Source organism: Rhinopithecus bieti, unplaced genomic scaffold (genome assembly GCF_001698545.2).
Source record: "Rhinopithecus bieti isolate Rb0 unplaced genomic scaffold, ASM169854v2 scaffold_41082, whole genome shotgun sequence".
Taxonomy (NCBI): domain Eukaryota; kingdom Metazoa; phylum Chordata; class Mammalia; order Primates; family Cercopithecidae; genus Rhinopithecus; species Rhinopithecus bieti.
Genome location: NW_016817890.1, coordinates 1,850,985 through 1,871,363, shown reverse-complemented (window position 1 = coordinate 1,871,363; position 20,379 = coordinate 1,850,985). Strand labels below are relative to the sequence as shown.

The 20,379-nt window shown below is 48.8% G+C and overlaps 1 pseudogene; it reads left to right on the top strand.

Annotated features, from left to right (window-relative positions):
- Nucleotides 1-17,404: 17,404 nt before the first annotated feature.
- On the top strand, nt 17,405-17,995 carry LOC108518150 (60S ribosomal protein L12 pseudogene; annotated as a pseudogene).
- Nucleotides 17,996-20,379: the final 2,384 nt, after the last annotated feature.

The following is a 20,379-nucleotide window of genomic DNA, read 5'->3' as shown; positions in this document are numbered from 1 at the left end:
AATGAATACCTGGGGGGCTAGGCGTGGTGGCTCATGCCTATAATCCCAGCACTTTGGGAAGCCAAGGATTTGGGAGGATTGGTTGAACCCAGGACTTCAAGACCAGCCTGGGCAGCATAGAAGGACCTGTCTCTACGGGGGAAAAAAAGTAAAAAGAAAAAACAGAAAGGTTGGGCATGCATCTGTGGTCCCAGCTACTTGGGAGGCTGTGGCAGGAGGATTGCTTGAGCCCAGGAGTGAGCCATGTTAACACCACTGCCCTGCCCTCCAGCCTGAAACACACACACACACACACACACACACACACACACAAATTACCTGGGGGACGATGCAGGGATCCTCCTATTTAGTCTACCTGTGGGAGAGAAACCCATAGGTAGATTTAATTTTTAGCAATGTTCTGATTTTTGTGTTGAATAGTGGATTCCGGAGGTTTCATTTTATAATGAATGAATGAAAAAATAGAAGTTTATGCTCTAATGCTAAATAATTAGAGTTAGTGTCACTTGCAAAGTTCTCAAAATATGCAAACACATGAGAGCCTAGGGTCTTACTTATTTTATTTTATTTTATTTTTTTGAGATGGAGTCTTGCTTTGTTGCCAGGCTGGAGTGCAGTGGCACAATCTCGGTTCATTGCAACCTCTGCCTCCCGGGTTCAAGCAATTCTGCCTCCTGAGTAGCTGGGACTGCAGGTGTGCACCACCTTGCCCAGCTATATTTTTTTTTTTTTTTTTTTTTTTTTTTAATTTTTTTTGAGACGGAGTCCCTCACTCGGCGCCCAGCTGAGTGCAGTGCCAGATCTCAGCTCACTCAAGCTCGCCCCCGGGTTTACGCCATCTCGCTGCCTCAGCCTCCCGAGTAGCTGGGACTACAGGCGCCCCACCTCGCCAGCTAGTTTTTTGATTTTTTTTTTTAAGTAAGACGGGGTTTCACTGGTACCGGATGGTCCGATCTCCTGACCTAGTGATCCGCCCGTCTCGGCAGTCGCCAAAGTCGGGATACAGGCTGAGCCACGCGCCCGCCATAATTTTGTATTTTTACGTAGAGACAGGATTTCACCATGTTGGCCAGGATGGTCTCAATCTCTTGATCTCAATGATCCGCCCACCTCGACCTCCCAACATGCTGGAATTACAGACGTGAGCCACTGCGCCCGGCCTAGGTTTTTATTTAGTTTTTGTTGTTGTTGTTGTTGTTGCTGTTGTTGGAGACACGGTCTCACTTTGTCACCAAGGCTGAAGTACAGTGATGTGATCTTGGCTCACAGTAGCCTCCGCCTCCTGGGTTCAAGGAATCCTCCCACTTCAGCCTCCCGAGTAGCTGGGAGTATTATCTAGTTTTCTCCCCATTTATTTATTCATTCTTAAAAAAAAAAAAAAAAAAAAATTGGGCCGGGCGCGGTGGCTCAAGCCTGTAATCCCAGCATTTTGGGAGGCCGAGACGGGCGGATCACGAGGTCAGGAGATCGAGACCATCCTGGCTAACAGTGAAACCTCGTCTCTACTAAAAAATACAAAAAAAACTAGCCAGGTGAGGTGGCGGGCGCCTATAGTCCCAGCTACTCAGGAGGCTGAGGCAGGAGAATGGCATAAACCCGGGAGGCGGAGCTTGCAGTGAGCTGAGATCTGGCCACTGCACTCCAGCCTGGGCGACAGAAAAAAAAAAAATTAAGGTATGATTTACCTATAGTAAAATTCACCCTTTTTAGTGTACAGTTCTGTCAGTTTTGAAAATGCATACGGTGGCACAACTGCCACAGCAATCAAGATATAGATCAGTTCCATCACCCCCCAGAAATTCCCCTGAACCCCTCTGTAGTCAGTTCCTCCCCTTGACTCCAGCCCTTAACAACCATTGATCTTTCTTCTGTTTCCATAGTTTTGCTTTTTCCAGAACTTTAGTTGTAGAAGTGCAGAATTGCTCTACCAAATTCTAATTCTGTGGTACCTAAAATGCTGTGGATTAATAAGAATAAAATATGATGACTGAAGCAGCTCAGTGCTACTTTCCTTGCCTAGAAAGAAAAAAAGGAAGGAAGAAAGGAAGGAAATAAATATGATCTCTGAACCTCTGGCTATGCTTTCTGGTGAGTGTTTTGTGAAGAGTTTTGCAATAGGCACAAGGTAGCTGTTATAATTCTAATTATAGCCACACTGAAACTTCCCCTTTCTCTGCTCCTCTCCCTCCCTCACTCAAAGATACTGGGCCCTGTTCCCAAGGGTCCTTCCCATTGCCACGGTGCATATTCAATAACTCTGTCAAAAATCAATGACACTCTTGGGCCAGGCATGGTGGCTCACGCCTGTAATCCCAGCACTTTGGGAGGCCGAGGCAGGTGGATCACTTGAGATCAGAAGTTCGAGACCAGCCTGGTCAACATGGTGAAACCCCGTCTCTACTGAAAATACGAAATTAGCCAGGCATGGTGGCAGGTGCCTGTAATCCCAGCAGTTTGGGAGGCCGAGGCCGGCAGATCACCTGAGATCAGGAGTTCGAGACCAGCCTGGCCAACATGGTGAAACCCTGTCTCTACTAAAAATACAAAAATTAGCCAGGCATGGTGGCAGGCGCCTGTAATCCCAGCTACTCAGGAGGCTGAGGCAGGAGAATCGCTTGAACCTGGGAGGTGGAGGTTGCAGTGAGCCGAGAACACGCCATTGCACTCCAACCTGGGTAACAAGATCACAACTCTGTCTCAAAAAGAAAAAAAAAAAATCAATGACACTCTAGATACATACACAAAATAATCAAAATAGGGCCTCAAACAGATACTTGTATGCCAGTATTCTTTGCAGCATTATTCACAATAGCCAAAATGTAGAAACAACCCAACAGATGAATGGATAAACAAAATGTGATATATATACATGCAAGGGAATATTATTCAATTATAAAAACAATGAAGTTCTGACACATGCAACAACAGGGATGAACCTTGAAGATATTATGATAAGTGAAGTAAGCCAGATGCAAAGGACAAATATTGTATGATTCTCACTTACATGAAATATCTAGAATAGTCAAATTCATAGAGACAAAGGTTAGTGGTTATCAGGGGCTGGAGGGAGAGGGGAATGGGGAGTTACTGCTTAATGGGTACATAGTCTCTGGAGTGATAAAAAAGAGTTTTGGAAGTAGATAGTTGTGATGGTTGCACAACACTGTGAATGTAATTAATGCCACTGAATTTATACTTTAAAATGGTTTAAATGGCAGATTTTATGTAGAAGTATTTTCCACAATTAAAACCAAACAATACCATATAATTTTTACTAGTCAATTTAAGTAAATAAATAAATAAATAAATAACAAAACAAGCCAGGTGCGGTGACTCATGCCTGTAATTCCAACACTTTGGAAGGCTGAGATGGGCGGATCACCTGAGGCCAGGAGTTCGAGACCAGCCTGAATAACATGGTGAAACCCTGTCTCCGGTAAAAATACAAAAAATGTTGCCAGGCGTGGTGGCTCATGCCTGTAATCCCAGCTACTCGGGAGGCTGAGGCAGGAGAATTGCTTGAACCCAGGCAGCAGAGGTTGCAGTGAGCTGAGATTGCGCCATTGCACTCCAGCCTGAACGACAAGAGCAAAAATGTCTTACATAAGTAAATAAAAATAAATAAACAAATAAATAAACCCCCTCCCCACCAAAACAAAACAAAACAAAACAAAAACAGTGACACTCTTTGAAGCAAAACAGAGTACCTTATAGGTCCATCATTGAGCTGGCAAAGGAGACAGGTCTGATGGGGTGGATTTTCCAGGTCACAACCTGCCTCTCCTGTGCACTTTCCTTTACAGTTTACAAAACAACACATTTTTTTATTTGATCCTTATTACATCCCTATGAGGTCGGCATCGTCATATTCATTTTTACAAGTGGGGAAACTGAGGCCATCAAGGTTAGACCATTTGCTCAAGGCCACACCTCGAATGAGTAGTGAAGGTGGGTGGGAACCCCATCTTTCTGATTCCCTATACAGTATTCCTTACTGTGCCTTCCTCCAAGCCCTTACAGTTGTGTCTGGGTTTCTTTCTTTCTTTCTTTCTTTTTTGAGACAGAATGTTGCTCTGTCTCCCAGGCTAGAGTGCAGTGGCATGATCTTGGCTCACAGAAACCTCTGCCTCCCAGGTTCAAGCGATTCTCCTGCCTCAGCCTCCCTAGAAGCTGGGACTACAGGCATGTGCCACCACGCCTGGCTAATTTTTTGTATTTTTACTAGAAATGGGGTTTCATTGTGTTAGGCAGGATGGTCTCAGTCTCCTGACCTCATGATCCACCCGCCTCAGCCTCCCAAAGTGCTGGGATTACAGGTGTGAGCCACCGCGCCCAGTGTGTCTGGGTTTCTTTCTAAGCAGAGTAGACAACTGCCTCTGTCATCAGCCTCTTGAGCTCAGTTTTTCCTTTTGGACTTGACGTGGGGCCATTGTCCCAATCCTCTGCTTTCCCCATGGTTGCTCCACTCTCTTCAATTTTTACTTTTCTGATCACCCTCCTCAACCACCATTTAGGTTCCTGGGCTGGTGGTGACAGCTTGCAGGGAGAAGAGAGGTATCAAGGATGACGCTGGGCTTCCGACTGTGTTACTGGATGAATGGAGATGACTGGGGAGGACAAGTTTTGGGTGTAAGAATGCAACGTAGTGTTAGAACTGTTGAATTTGAGGATCTGTAAGATAGCCCAGACATATCACCATTGTATCCATGGATGCCATTTCGGAGTGCTGTTTAGGAGCTGCAATACATACAGCATTGGGGCTGCGGAGGAGCTGTGGGTCAGGGGAATGTGGGCAGTGGTGTCTGCAGCCCGGCTTCAGTCTGCCTGCCTCCCTTCCTTCCCTGGGTATCTGCTGCTTGCCTCTGGTGTGCTTCTCCCATAAGGGCACTAGGGGACAGCACACAGCAGTGGAAATTTCCAGAACTTCAGGGTCACAAGTTCTGACTTGGAATACTAGATGCTTAACTCTGCAGTGTGAACTTAGCCTCTTGGGACCTTAGCATTTCTTTTTTTTTTTTTTTTTTTTGGAAACGGAGTCTCCTTCTGTTGCCCAGGCTGGAGTGCAATGGTACGATCTTGGCTCACTGCAACCTCTGCCTCCTGGGTTCAAGCGATTCTCCTGCCTCAGCCTCTGGAGTAGCTGGGATTACAGGCGCGGGCCATCACATGCAGCTAATTTTTGTATTTTTAGTAGAGACAGGGTTTCACCATGTGACCAGGCTGGTCTCGAATTCCTGACCTCAGGTGATCCGTCCACCTCGGCCTGCTAAAGTGCTGGGATTACAGGCGTGAGCCACTAGGCCTGGCCCGGACCTCAGCATTTCTCATCCAAAAATGGGTTTAACGTGAGGCAGGACAACACAGTGGTTTAGAGTGTGAGCTCTGGAGCCATGAGATCTGAACTTGTGCCTCAGCTCATACACGTACCTGCTATGTGTTCCTTTGGCCAAGTTATTGAACTCCTCTGTGCCTCAGATGCCCCATCTGTAAAGTGTGGGTAATAGCTTCATGTGGTTGTTACAACGGAGACCAGCACATAGTAAGTGCTAAACAGATGTTAACTATTTTATATTAACCCCTTTCCTCACCTCCACGCCCCACCCTCTGGCTCTCTGTCCTGCCATTCTGGGGCTGGGACTCTCAAAGGCAAGACCACTGCCTCTGAGAATAAGCTGAGCAAATTACTGGTATTGACCATGACTGCCTACAACTTGTTAGGTTTATTATGTGCCCTATTCCATTTAATCCCCATAATAAGGCCAGCAGGGTGGCTCACACCTGCAATCCCAGCACTTTGGGTGGCCAAGACAGGAGGATTGCTTGAGCTCAGGAGTTCAGACCAGGCTGGGAAACAGCAAGACCTTGTCTCTACCAAAAAAAGGGAAAAAAAATAGCCAGTATGGTGATGCATGCCCGTGATCCCAGCTACTCAGGAGGCTAAGGCAGGAGGATCACCCAGTGAGTCTGGGAGGTAAAGTTTGGTCAAGGTTGCAGTGAGCAGTGATCATGCCATTGCACTCCAGCCTGGGTGACAGAACAAGACCCTGTCTGTCCCCCCAGCAAAAAAAAAAAAAAAAAAAAAAAAGTGTTACACTGGTAGGATGGGGACAGTGGTGAGGGGGATGAGGGGCAAGCAAACGGGGCTCTGTACTGTGTGGAAGCTGTGGACAGAGGTACAGGGGGAGCCCCCTGGAACTCCAGGCTGCACTGTTAGACGGGAGGCCCCAGGGATTCCTGGGGTTCTCTGGCTTGAGCCAGTGCTGCATCCCGTTGGCTGGGCCTAGAGGGAGCTGCAGGCTGAGGAACCATCTTGTGCCAGGTTGAGGCAGGTTCTGCTGGTTGGTTCCAAGTCCCTAGTAAAAGTATTTTCCAGAGTCCTTGTGCCAAAGAAGCTTCATCCAACCCCCTCAATTTGCCAATGAGAAAATGAGGTGCGAGAGGGGAACGAGCTTAGTTGAGGTCACATAGTGAGTAACGGATGGACCTTGGTGAATATGGACCTCTACTCCCTAACCTGGCTCTGTGTGGTGTCAGGTTAAACCTGGGTTCAGATCCTGCCTTTACTGCTTGGTGCTTTGTGAGCCTGGACAAGTGACTCAGACTCTCTGGGCTTTAGTTCCTACATCAGTGAAATACATTTATTCATTCAGCCCTTCTCTTGGCTGCACCCTCATCCCCCACCATACTACTCCCTCACTGTTACACACACACACACCCACACGCACACCCCTCCCCACACACACACAGAGGCATGGCTACACATGGCTGAGCTGAGGCTCCTGGTCACTAAGAGAGAGCACTGCAGCTCTGGCCACCGAACACCACCCCCACTTTCTGCCCACCCCAGCCAATGTCACTGCCTCTTGGAAGCCTTCCTAAAGAGCCCCCAGCTAGAAGGCTGTCCCCTATGCCAACTCAAGGCCATCTGGGCCCCTGAGTGACCTTGACCTCCCCTGTTGCTTTTCCTGCCTCCAGACTGAAGCTCCCAAAGGGCAAGTTCTGTTCTGATTCATCCCTCAGTCCCCAGCACCCAGCCCAGGGCAGAGCCCAAAGGCTCCGGCTGGGAGTGTTTATGGAGGGGGTAAGTGAAGGAAGCTACTCCAATTCTTCCCCTTTCTCAGGAGCCCATGGCCACCAGCTTTGCCTCCCAAACCATCGATGTGGCAGAAAGTGCCCTGGAGAGGGGGGTCAAACAGACCTGGGATGGAATCCTGGTCCAGCCTTTTCCTAACTATGTGAACTTGAGAAATGACCTCACTTCTCCAAGCCTCAGTTTCCTGTTCTATAGATAGCATTCCTGAGGAAGAGACACTTAAACTGAGATTGGAAAGACCTAGATGGAAAGACCGAGAGGAAGAGTGTTCCAGGCAGGGTGAACAGCTGGTGCAAAGGCCCTGAGGTTGGGATAAGTTCAGCATGTTAGAGGAGCAGGAAGGAAGCCAGTGTTGTCTGAGTGCAGTAAGCAAGGGGGAGAGGGACTTCTTTTAATCGTTTTTTGGTTTTTTTTTTTGAGACGGAGTCTTGCTCTGTCACCCAGGCTGGAGTGCAGTGGTGCGATCTCGGCTCACTGCAACCTCCACCTCCTGGGTTCCAGCGATTCTCTTGCCTCAGCCTCCTGAGTAGCTGTGATTACAGGTGCACACCACCATGCCCGGCTAATTTTTGTATTTTTAGTAGAGTAGGGGCTTTCACCGTGTTGGTCAGGCTGGTCTCGAACTCCTGACCTCGTGATCTGTCCGCCTTGCCTCCCAAAGTGCTGGGATTACAGGCATGAGCCACCACACCTGGCCGGGACTTCTTTTAATCTAAGGGATATGGGAACTGACTGGAGGGTGCTGAGCCAGGGAGTGGCCCTGTTTGCTGTCTGGTGATTGTAGGAAGGCAATGCTCGCGCAGGGAGTTCAGGTGAGAGATGATGGCACCTGGGGATGTGGTGAGAAGTGGTCAGATCCATGAAATATTCCACAGGCGGATCCCACAGGACTGGATGTAGAGGGTAAGGGAAGAGGGGACTTAGGGTATCCCTTATTTCAGTTATTTATTGCTGAGAAACAAACTATCCCTGAAACTTAGTGGCATAAAACAACAATGATATATCATTGTTGATGATATATCTAAAAATTCTGTAGTTTGGCTGGGGCTCAGCAGGGCAGTTCTGGTTCCACATGGCTGATGCATGTGGCTGGGAGCTTAGCTGGGACTGGATAGCCCAAAATGGCTTGTCTTCCTCCATGGCCTCTCATCACTTAGGAGTCTAGCCGACCGTGTTTTAGGAGGGCAGCTGGCTTCCAAGAGGACACGCCCCAGGGTGCAAATGCTTATCAAGCCTCTGCTTGCTTCATGCTTCTTGGTGTCCCATTGCCAAAGCAAGTCCTACAGCCAAGCCCCGGAGTCAACACAGGAGGGGACCATACAAGAGCATGGATTCATGGAGGCCTGGTTCATTGGAGGCCACCAGTGTAACAGTTTAGCACCACCCCCTATGTTTGTGGCGGAAGGAAATGAATGAAATCCAAGGGTACGGCCGGGCGCGGTGGCTCAAGCCTGTAATCCCAGCACTTTGGGAGGCCGAGACAGGCGGATCATGAGGTCAGGAGATCGAGACCATCCTGGCTAATACGGTGAAACCCCGTCTCTACTAAAAAAAAAATACAAAAAACTAGCCGGGCGACGAGGCCGGTGCCTGTAGTCCCAGCTACTCGGGAGGCTGAGACAGGAGAATGGCGTGAACTCGGGAGGCGGAGCTTGCAGTGAGGTGAGAGCCGGCCACTGCACTCCAGCCTGGGCGGCAGAGCAAGACTCCGTCTCAAAAAAAAAAAAAAAAAAAAAAAAAAAAAAAAAAAAAAAGAAATCCAAGGGTACAGGGGAGTGGGTGGGGTTTGCCAGAGGTCATGGGGTGATGGTGCAGGGTCGTGCCCAGGACCTCCCAAATTAGACACAGGAGGACCCTGGGCTTGGGAGAGTCAGCAGCGTGGAGACACAAAGTCCCCGGCAGTTATGGTGAGGCAGGTTGGGGTGGGAGTTGGGATGCAGAGGGGGCAGTAATCGAGGTAGGGAGCCCAAGAAGTCTCCCTGAGCCCCTATTCTGTGCCTAGCTCTAGGCCAAGCACTGAGAGAACAGGACTCAGTGAGTGACCCTGAGGAGCCCACAGCATGTCAGGACACAGACTATGCCCAGAGATGCCAACACAACGTGAGAGGTGACAGGGTAATGCTGCAGTGGAAGGTTATCCACGGCCCGCTGGGCCCCAGAGGAGGGATTCCAGGGATGCTTCTCAATTTGAGGAGGCGCTAGAAAATAGATGTTGGTCAGACAAGGTGGTGCAGGGTGAGATACCAGCCGCCTTCCATCCCTGGCGGCAATAGGTAAAAGCAGACACACAAGAGAAAACCATGAAGATAGTATTCTTCCCATTTTATGGATAAGCAAACTGAGGCTCTTAGTGAAGAAGTAACTCAACCCAAACCTGTCTCCCCACATCCTGGGCTTCTTTCCATCCTGTCCAATTCTTGCCTAAATCATAGGGAAGGTGAGGGAAGGAGGGCTCTCTGCAGAGCTGGTGTGGGATGGGGAGGAGCTGCTGTGGGAGTACCCCTCCCTCTGTTCTAGGCTTGTGCTACCTCCCCTAAGGAAGTCCTTTCTCACTGTGGGCAGAACCCTGTGAGGAGACATCAAGGGATCTGGTGCCATGGACTGGGGATGGGCAGACCCAGACTTGTCCCCAAGGAGCCCCCTGTGGGGAAAAGAGAGGTCAGCTTGTTACTGTGTTTATATAGAAAGAAGTAAATTTAAGAGACTCCATTTGGCTCTGTATTTGAGATGCTGTTAATCTGTGACTCTACCCCCAATCCTGTCCTTGCTAGAGACATCGCCGTGGGTATTAAGGTTTAAAAGATTTTGGGGTGTAAGGAATGTGTTTTTTTTTTTTTTTTGAGACGAAAGTCTCGCTCTGTCCCAGGCCTGGAGTGCAGTGGGGCCGGAGATCTCACTCACTGCAAGCTCTGCTCCCGGGTTTAAGTTCCTCCGCCTCAGCCGTCCCGATTGTAGACCTGGGACTACAGGCCGCCCGCCACCTCGCCGCTAGTTTTTTGTATTTTTTTAGTTAGAGATGGGGGTTGTCACTGGTTAGCTCCAGGATGGTCTCCGATCTCCTGACCTTCTGTGATCCACTCGTCTCGGCCTCCCAAAGTAGTCTGGATTACAGGCTTGAGCCACCGTGCCCCGGCCCACAGGAATTGTCCTTTGTTTAGGCAAATGCTTAAAGCCTGCTTGTGGTGAAGGTCAGTACCATTCTCTAAATCTCAGTAAAAGAAAAACATCTGTCTCCTGCCCGATCCCCTGGGTAAAATGGTATAACATCTCCGTGTATCTGTATGGTCTTACTGCGACTTTTAACTTGCCCTTATCTTTTTGAGCAATAAATACTGAGGGAACTCAGAGACCTGGTGCCGGTTGGGTCCTCTGTAAGCACTATGGGGTACCGGTCCCTCTAGGCCCCGCTTTTCTTTTCTCAATACTTGGTAGCTGTGTATTATTCTTTTTCTCAAGTCTCTCGTTCCACCTAACGAGAAGCACCCACAGGTGTGGAGGGGCAGGCCACCCCTTCAGCCCCCAATCTGAGGAGGGAATCCCAGCCTTGCCTTCAGGCCCCACTCTGTGGAATCCAGGCCTCAGAGTCTCCCTGTCTGAGGGGGTAGGGAAACATAGGTCTGTTCTCAGGAACCCCAAGTCTACAGGGATGAAGGAGAACTGTGTGAAGGTCAGAAGCCATGGGTCAGGGCCAGGGAGAGCATGGAGTATCTCAGGCTGGGTCTGAGCAGGGTTCCCTACCAAGTGGGGAAGGAGAATCATTGCCAGGTTTAGCCCTTGGGGCTCAGGTTGGGGAATAGGAGGGAGGCTGGGAGCTCAGAGCCTGGTCTAGTTCAGCCTTGGTCTGAGTGACCTTGAGTTTGACCTACTCTTCTAGGCTGGTCCTGCTGGTCTCCAGGACTCTGCCAAGCAGAGCTGCAGCACGGGAGCTCAACGATACATAAGCCATCCCAGAGGAATCTGAATGGTAGAAAAAAGGAAAAAATACACGAGCCAGCTGAACTCTGGCCTTCTGCAAAAGGGAAAGGCAGCCCCACATTTGACCACAGCCTGAGCCGTGCTGTCCCTTCCTCCCAGCATGTCTGGGGGCAGGGGTGAGGGTGGCTGCTGTGTCCTCAGAAACGGGAGGAGGAGAATGGAAGAGATGGAGGGAGAAAAAGGGGAGGTCCTGAGGTATTCAAGAAACGGGCTATTTTTAAAAACGCATTTAGAGTCCTCATTCTACCTGGCTGGTGCGAAATCCAGTCTCCATCATTGTTGGGCTCTCTTAACCTATGATAGCCCCTAGAGTCTGGCCAAGGCCCAGAGATGTTACAGAACCAGATATGAACAAGACCCTTCAGCCGGGTCTGATGGCTCACGCCTGTAATCCCAGCGCTTTGGGAGGCAGAGCGGGCAGATCTCTCGAGGTTAGGAGTTCAAGACCAGTCTGGCCAATATGGTGAAACCCCATCTCTACCAAAAATACAAAAAGTAGCCAGGTATAGTAGCAGGTACCTGTAATCCCTCGGCTCAGGAGGCTGAGGCAGGAGAATCGCTTGAACCCAGGTGGTGGAGGGTGCAGTGAGCTGAGATTGTGCCATCGCACTCCAGCCTGAATGTTGCAGTGAGACTCCATCTCAGAAAAATAAAAAATAAAAAATAAAAAATACAAAGATTCTGGATCAGGTCCCTCCTGCTCATGTACATTGAAGCTCCAGCTCTGGCTGGCTGCCGCCCCCCCACCACCTAGGGGTGGGGGTCCTGGGATCCTCCCACCCCCACCTCAGCAGGCTCTCGGCTGAGCCTGAAGCTTCCAGGCCCAAGAGGGATTGCTAGGCTGGTCCCAGCTGCTTGGCTGTAGGATGCTGAGGAACCGGTCTCCAGACCCAGAGACCAGATGCTGAGGGAAGAAGCTCCTTCCCCAGCCTCTTAGGCAGGGGTGGCAGTTAGGTTCCCCAGTTCCAGGGAAGGGATCCAGGGCCTGAGTTCAAGGGGATGAGTGCCATTCAGAAGGTGGGATCCCACACGGCTCCTAGAGAAGCAAAGATTCCATGTCCATGCACAGCTGGCATCAAATGGCGCAGCCCCTGTCCTGATGGGGTCAGGTGGGTCAGGTGACCAGAGCAGCCTGGTAACCAGACTGAAGGGCCTTGTTTTTGTTATTGTTGTTGTTGTTGTTTTCTGAGATGGAGTCTCACTCTGTCATCCAGGCTGGAGTGCAATGGCACGATCTCAGCTCATTGCAACCTCTGCCTCCTGGGTTCAAGTGATTCTCCTGCCTCAGCCTCCCAAGAAGCTGGGACTACAGGCATGTACCACCATGCCCAGCTAATTTTTTGTATTTTTAGTAGAGATAGGGTTTCACACTGTTAGCCAGGATGGTCTTGAGCTCCTGACCTCGTGATCTGCCTGCCTTGGCCTCCCAAAGTGCTGGGATTACAGACATGAGCCACCACGCCCGTCCCTTTTTTTTTTTTTTTTGGAGACAGGATCTCATTCTGTCGCCCAGGTGGGAGTGCAGTGGCACCATCTTGGCTCACCGCAACCTCCACCTCCAGGGCTCAAGTGATACTCATGCCTCAGCCAGGCTGGTCTAGAACTCCTGACCTCAGGTGATCTGCGCACCTCAGCCTCCCAAAGTGCTGGGATTACAGGCGTGAACCACCATGCCTGGCCCTATTATCTTTTAAATCTCAGCAACAACTATAGTTAAGTCCCTTTCTTCAAGCCTAACATTGTTTATTTGTGCCACCTCCCTTTCTTTGTCTTGATCAATTTTGACAGAGGTTGCTCAATATCGTTACTCTATCAGTTAGGAATTGGATTCAGCTGGAGTCTAATCCGAGGCCAGCAGCTAACTGTTCCATCATTCCTAGGGACAGGCCCCTGCTTGTTCCTAAGGTTCTTGATGGCATTCACCAAATCTGAGTTTCTAACAGCAAGATGGAGAAAAGTAGAGAAAAAAGGGCAAAGGTTGTGGCCACTTCTTCTCACTGGCAGCTTCCTATCAGCCCAAGGCTCAGCCCTTGGTCCTCTCCTCTCATCTCACGGTCATCTCGTCCAGTTCAGTGCTAGCTATGTGATCATTCCAAATTCGTATCTTCAGCCCCATCCTCTCCCCTGAGCTCGAGACAATTTCAACTGCCCACTTGAAATCTCTGCTTGAATATCTAAAAGGCATTTCAAACTCAACATGTCTAAAATTGCACTCCCTAGAAAAGAAATCCAACACAATGCTGGAGCCCCACGTGGCCTCTTTCTTCTGAATGCTTTCTGATTGCAATGGTGATTGCAACTTAGCTTCCACTCCCCAAATAGAATACAACTCTTGGTACTGCATCATTCAATGGAACTCAACCTGCACCCTTTTTTTTAAGACGGAGTTTCGCTCTTGTTGCCCAGCTGGAGTGCAATGGCACGATCTTGGCTCATCGCAACCTTCACCTCCCAGGTTCAAGCGATTCTCCTGCCTCAGCCTCCCAAGTAGCTGGGATTACAGGCATGCGCCACCACACCGGACTAATTTTGTATTTTTAGTAGAGACGGGGTTTCTCCATGTTGGTCAGGCTGGTCTTGAACTCCCAACTTCAGGTGATCCGCCCGCCTCGGCCTCCCAAAGTGCTGGGATTATAGGCGTGAGCCACTGCGCCCGGCCTGGTGCATTTAAAACAAAAAAGAAAAAGAAAATATAAACTGGGCACGGTGGCTCACACCTGTAATCCCAGCACTTTGGGAGGTCGAGGTGGGCTGATTACCTGAAGTTAGGAGTTCAAGATCAGCCTGACCAATGTGGTAAAACCCCGTCTCTACGAAAAATACAAAAATTAGCCGGGTGTGGTGGCGTGTGCCTGTAGTCCCAGCTACTTAGGAGGCTGAGGCAGGAGAATCCCTGGAATCTGGGAGGCAGAGGTTGCAGTGTGCCGAAATGGCGCCACTGCACTCCAGCCTGGACAACAGAGTGAGACTCCATTTCAAAAAGAAAACAGAATGGCATAGAATAGATTGGCAAGGAAATATCAGTGTACCCCACACGTAATTGGGGTGAGTATGGCTTGTGAAACTTTAGTCTGTATATTGAGTCCTGTTGTAAAATGCCAAATCATGAGCTGAAGGAAAACAAATTTTGACTGATCTAGGCCTCGGGGTTCAACAGGTGCCCTTGGGACAAACACCAGCTGTACGGCTCATTTACTGAAGAGGAGTGGCCCTTTCTTATTATTTCCGTTAATTTTTTCCCTTACTCCATGGTCAGTGCATTGTGGAGGCCAAAGCAACTCCATCTTGGATGCTAATCTGTCATGTTGACTTCTGATTAACCCTAGTTCCGGGAAGGCCTCCAAGATTTCCAGTTCTTTGTGTAAGCGTAGATACTTACCATAAATCCTGCCCTTAAGTCAAAACAACCTTGGTGTTTTCATACTTCAGTTGTCCTATACATCTCTTCAGAATCATGTATACTCTTTCCCTATGGTAGATAAGCCCTGGGTCAGGGGTAATGTTCCCCAAGAAACGAGCATAACTTCTGTTTGTAAGTCCCTATTATATGTTTCTTTCTGAAAAACTGGATCTGTCAGCCTTTTTCTTTCTTCCTTTTTTTTTTTTCTTTTGAGATGGATTTTTGCTCTCGTTGCCTAGGCTGGAGTACAATGGTGCAATCTCGGCTCACTGTAACCCCCGCTTCCCAGGTTCAAGCGATTCTCCTGCCACAGCCTCCCTAGTAGCTGGGATTACAGGTGCCCACCACCACACCCGGCTAATTTTTTGTATTTTTAGTAGAGATGGGGTTTCACTATGTTGGCCAGGTTGGTCTCAAACTCCTGACCTCAGGTGCTCCACCCACTTCAGCCTCCCAACGTGCTGTGCCACCATGCCCGGCTCAGTCTTTTTCTTCAGCCTTTTAGCTTCTTCAGATTTTGAGGGTAGGTTTGCATAGGCCTGCCCAGGACAGGACTTCAGGACATCATCAATGCCTTACAAAAGATAATTTTGCAACATATCCATAATTTTTTTGTTTTTTTGTTTTTTGTTTTTTTTTTTTTGCTCTGTCGCCCAGGCTGGAGTGCAGTGGCTGGATCTCAGCTCACTGCAAGCTCCGCCTCCCGGGTTTACGCCATTCTCCTGCCTCAGCCTCCCGAGTAGCTGGGACTACAGGCGCCCGCCACCTCGCCCGGCTAGTTTTTTGTATTTTTTTAGTAGAGACGGGGTTTCACCGTGTTAGCCAGGATGGTCTCGATCTCCTGACCTCGTGATCCGCCCGTCTCGGCCTCCCAAAGTGCTGGGATTACAGGCTTGAGCCACCGCGCCCGGCCCATAATTTTTTTAAGTGCTATATATGAGGAGGGGTTTCTCTGCACCCCTCTTCTTCCATTTTGCTGGAGATGGAACTCTCTTCCTATAGCTCTGTCCCTTCTCATTCCAGCAGCACAGAGCGTTGTGTTCCTGCTTTATGTGCTGACTTTGCATTCCACAAATGAGCCAAACTCTCTTCTGCAAAGTCTTTGCACTTTCTGTTCCTTCTCCCTGGGTTGCTCCTTCGTGGCACTCCCTGGCCTGGCTCCCTTGCATCCTTCAGAATTTATTGGCTTATTTAACTAAAAAGTCCAAGGGTAGAACTACCTTCAGGTACTGCTGGCATCAGGTGCTCAAGTGGTTTTACCACTCGTCTGGTTTCTGTTTGTTTCTGTGCTCTCCTGCCAGGCAGGCGCATCCTCAGGTAGGCACTTTTCTTGTGATGGCAAGATGGCTGCCTGCATCTCCATGTTTATAATCTATTTGGTCAAAAATTCTCAAGTGACCGGGCGTGGTGGCTCATGCCTGTAATCCCAGCACTTTGGGAGGACAAGGTGGGTGGATCATGAGGTCAGGAGTTCAAGACCAGCCTGGCCAAGATGGTGAAACCCCGTCTCTACTAAAATACAAAATTAGCCGGGCATGGTGGCGGGTGCCTGTAATCCTAGCTACTCAGGAGGATGAGGCAGGGAGTTGCTTGAACTCCATCTCAAAAAAAAAATTCTCAAATAAAGAGTTTCTCTTTCCCAACAGTTTCCGCAAACATCCCAGTATTGAGTTTCATTGGCCAGGCCCAGGGTCACAAGCCCATTCCTAAAGATGGGCCCATTCCTAAAGACAAAAAACAAGCACTGAGCATGTAGGAGAGATGATTCCCCACAAAATATAAAGTCACTGTTACCAAAAGTAGTACAAATGATGCTGGGAAGACAAAAGCCACAGCTGCCTACTCCATCATCCTTGACTTCCCTTTCTACTGTAGATTTCCTTGCTTATTCCCTACACTTCACTGTTAACTTCCTTCATAGCACAAATGACCTTATTTGTGTTGACTCTGTGGCCTTCCTCTCTTGCCCTGGCTTGAGAGTGCTCAGAGGGCAGGGGTCTTGCTTGTCTTGATCACTGCTACATCCCCAGCACTTGGAGCAGTGTCTGCACACAGTAAGTGCTTAATAAAGGCTTGTGGCAGGAATGAACTTGCTGGAGAGCCAGGCTCTTGTGCTTTCTTTTTCATTTCGACTTCTTTTATTTATTTTTTTTGGAGAAAGGGGTCTTACTCTGTCACCCTGCTAAAGTGCAGTTGCACCAACATATATCACTGCAGTACCAACCTCCCAGGCTCAAGCAATCCTCCTCCCTCAGCCTCCCTAGTAGCTGGGACTACAGGAGTGTGCCACCACACCCGGCTAATTAAAAAAAAAATTTTTGTTTTGGACAGGCACAATGGTTCATGCCTGTAACCCCAGCACTTTGGGAGGCTGAAGCAGTGGATCACCTGAGGTCAAGAGTTCAAGACCAGCCTGGCTAACATGGTAAAATCCCATTTCTACTAAAAATACAAAAAATTAGCCCGGCATAGTGGCACGCGTCTGTAATCCCAGCTACTCGGGAGGCTGAGGCAGGATAATCACTTGAACCCAGGAGGCAAAGGTTGCAGTGAGCTTTGAGATCATGCCATTGCACTCCAGCCTGGGCAACAAGAGCGAAACTCCATCTCAAAAAAAAAAAAAAAGATTTTGTAGAGGCCGGACACAGTGGCTCACGCCTGTAATCCCAGCACTTTGGGACGCCAAGGCGAGCAGATTACTTGAGATCAGGAGTTCTAGACCAGCCTGGCCAACATGGTGAAATCCCATCTCCACAAAAATACAAAAAATAGCCGGGCAGCATCCACCTGTAATCCCAGGTGCTCAGGAGGCTGAGGCAGAATCACTTGAATCCAAGAGGCAGAGGTTGCAGGGAGCCAAGATTTCGCCACTGCACCCCAGCCTGGGCAGCAAAGTGAGACTTCGTCTCAAAAAAAAAAAAAAAAAAATTCTACTTTCAGCTTGGAGGAGGCCAAGGTGCAACTTTCTTCGGTCGTCCAGAATCTAGGTTCATCTGACATCAGCCACCTCCCCAGTGCTGCTGAAGTTTGACCCCAACGAGATCAAAGTCATATACCTGAGGTGCACCAGGGGTGAAGTTGGTGCCACTTCTGTGCTGGCCCCCAAGATCGGCCCCCTGGGTCTGTCTCCAAAAAAGGTTGGTGATGACATTGTCAAGGCAAAGGGTGACTGGAAGGGCCTGAGGATTACAGTGAAACTGACCAGACAGAACACACAGGCCCAAATTGAGGTGGTGCCTTCTGCCTCTGCCCTGATCATCAAAGCCCTCAAGGAACCACCAAGAGACAGAAAGAAACAGAAAAACATTAAACACCGTGGGAATATCACGTTTGATGAGATCTTCAACATTACTCAACAGATGCAGCACCAATCTTTAGCCAGAGACCTCTCTGGAACCATTAAAGAGATCTCGGGGACTGCCCAGTCTGTGGGCTGTAATGTTGATGGCCGCCACCCTCATGACATCATAGATGACATCAACAGTGGTGCTGTGGAATGCCTAGCTACCTGTTTTGGTTTTTTTTGAGACAGAGTCTCGCTCTGTCGCCCAGGCTGGAGGGCAGTGGCGTGATCTCGGCTCACTACAAGCTCCGCCTCCCAGGATCACGCCATTCTCCTGCTTCAGCCTCCTGAGTAGCTGGGGCTACAGGTGACTGCCACCGCGCCCGACTAATTTTTTTGCGTTTTTTTAGTAGAGACGGGGTTTCACCGTGGTCTCTATCTCCTGACCTCGTGATCTGCCCGCCTCAGCCTCCCAAAGTGCTGAGATTACAGGTGTGAGCCACCGCTCCCGGCTACCCAGTTACTCAAGAAGCACAAAGGAAAATCTTTTAATAAAGGATCATTTGACAACTGGTGAAAAAAAAAATTATCTTTGTAGAGATAGGGTCTCACTCTGTTGCCCAGGCTAGTCTGGAACTCCTGCCTTGGCCTCCCAAAGTATAGGGATTACAGGTGTGAGCCACTGTGCCCGGGCCCAAAAATTCTTGACCTTGATTTCTCAGCCAGATCTGCTGTTTCTCGGTTTTTCCCATTTCAGACAAGGGTACCCTAATCCACCCTGCTGCTTCATCCACAAAGCCAGAGGGCATTCTGTCATCCCCACACTAATCCATGTATAAGTCCTTTCGTTCACCTCCAAATAAAACTTAAACCCATCCCCCATCCCAGCCCTTGCCAGCATTCCTGGCACCATCCCCTCTCAACTGGGATTATGGCAGTAATCTCCTAACTGGTCTCCTTCATTCCCTTCTTGCTCTCTTTTAGTCCATTTATTTTACACAGCAAACAGCATGATCTTTTAAAAACAAATCAGATCATGTTCATCCCCAACTTAAACCATTTAAAGGCTTCCCCTGCAATTAGAGTAAAATCTGAAATCCTCACCCTAGCCTTTGGGCCCAAGCTGTTTCTCTACCTTAGTCCTGCTCACTTTCCTGCTGGCCCACCAGGCACTGCACTTACTGATTTTTCTGCCTCAGGGCCTTTGCACTTCCTATTTCTTCTGCTGGGAAATCTTACTCCCCAATTCCACATGCCTACTTCCTGCTCATCTTTCAGGTCTCAGCTTAAATGTCACTAAAGGAGAATATTTAATACCTCTCTGACTCCCTTTTCTATCATGTCACTAGCTTATTCCTTGGTCATGATTTCTAGGGAAGAACTCTGGAGGCACACTACTGGGGTGTTGAATCCTATTTCCACTGCTCCTTGACCATGTGACCTTAGCTAATCACTGCTCTGTCCTTCAGTTTCCTCATCTGCAAAATATAGTACCCTATAGGATCTGTACCTGGCAAAGAGGAAGCACTAAGTAAATATTTTAATTAAAAAAATTGTTTTTGCAGGCATGAGCCACCAGGCCTGGCCTAAAAAATTTTTTTAGAGACAGGGTCTCTGTCATCTAGGCTGGAGTAGAGTGGCACAATCATAGCTCACTGCAGCCTCAAAATCCTAGGCTCCAGCGATCCTCCCATCTCAGCCACCTGAGTAGCTGGGACTACAGGAACACGCCACCATGCCTGGCTAATATTTTTATTTTTATTTTTGTAGACATAAGTTCTTGCTTTGTTGCTCAGGCTGGTCTTGAACTCCTGGCGTCAAGCGATCCTCCTGCCTCAGCTTCCCAAAGTGCTAAGATTATAGGTGTGAGCCACCATGCCTGGCCTTAAATATTTTTTAAATATTTATTTATTTATTTAGAGATAGGGTCTCACTCTGTCACCCAGGCTAGAGTACAGTGGTACAATCATAGCTCACTGCAGCCTCAAACTCCTGGGCTCAAGCAATTCTGCCTCAGACTCCCGAGTAGCTAGGACTATAGGTGTGAGCCACTGTGCCCAGCCATAAATATTAGAAGGTATTTTGTTATTCCCTCATGGTACATTTCTTGGGATTTAACTATTTTGATTTCTGAGATGTAAGCTTTGTGAAAACAGGGATTGCACTGCATCTCTTGTATTTACTGCTGTGCCTCTAGCACCTTGCATAGTGGCTGGTGCGTAGTAGGTGCTTAATGACATTGAATTAATGCATGAAAACAGACGGGACCTCAGCCCTTATGGAACTGACATTGCCCTACTTGCCCTTCAAGATATGGCTGTTTTAGAGGTGTGAAAACTGAGACCCTAAAGGTAGGGTGATCTGGCTGGGCGCGGTGGCTCACGCCTGTAATCCCAGCACTTTGGGAGGCTGAAGCGGGTGGATCACTTGAGGTCCGGAGTTTGGGACCAGGCTGGCCAACAGGGTGAAACCTTGTCTCTACTTAAAAAAAAAAAAAAAAAAAAAAATACAAAATACAAAATACAAAATTAGCCAGGTGTGGTGGCAGGCACCTGTAATCCTAGCTACTCGGGAGGCTGAGGCAGAGAATCACTTGAACCTGGGAGGTGGAGGTTGCAGTGAGCTGAG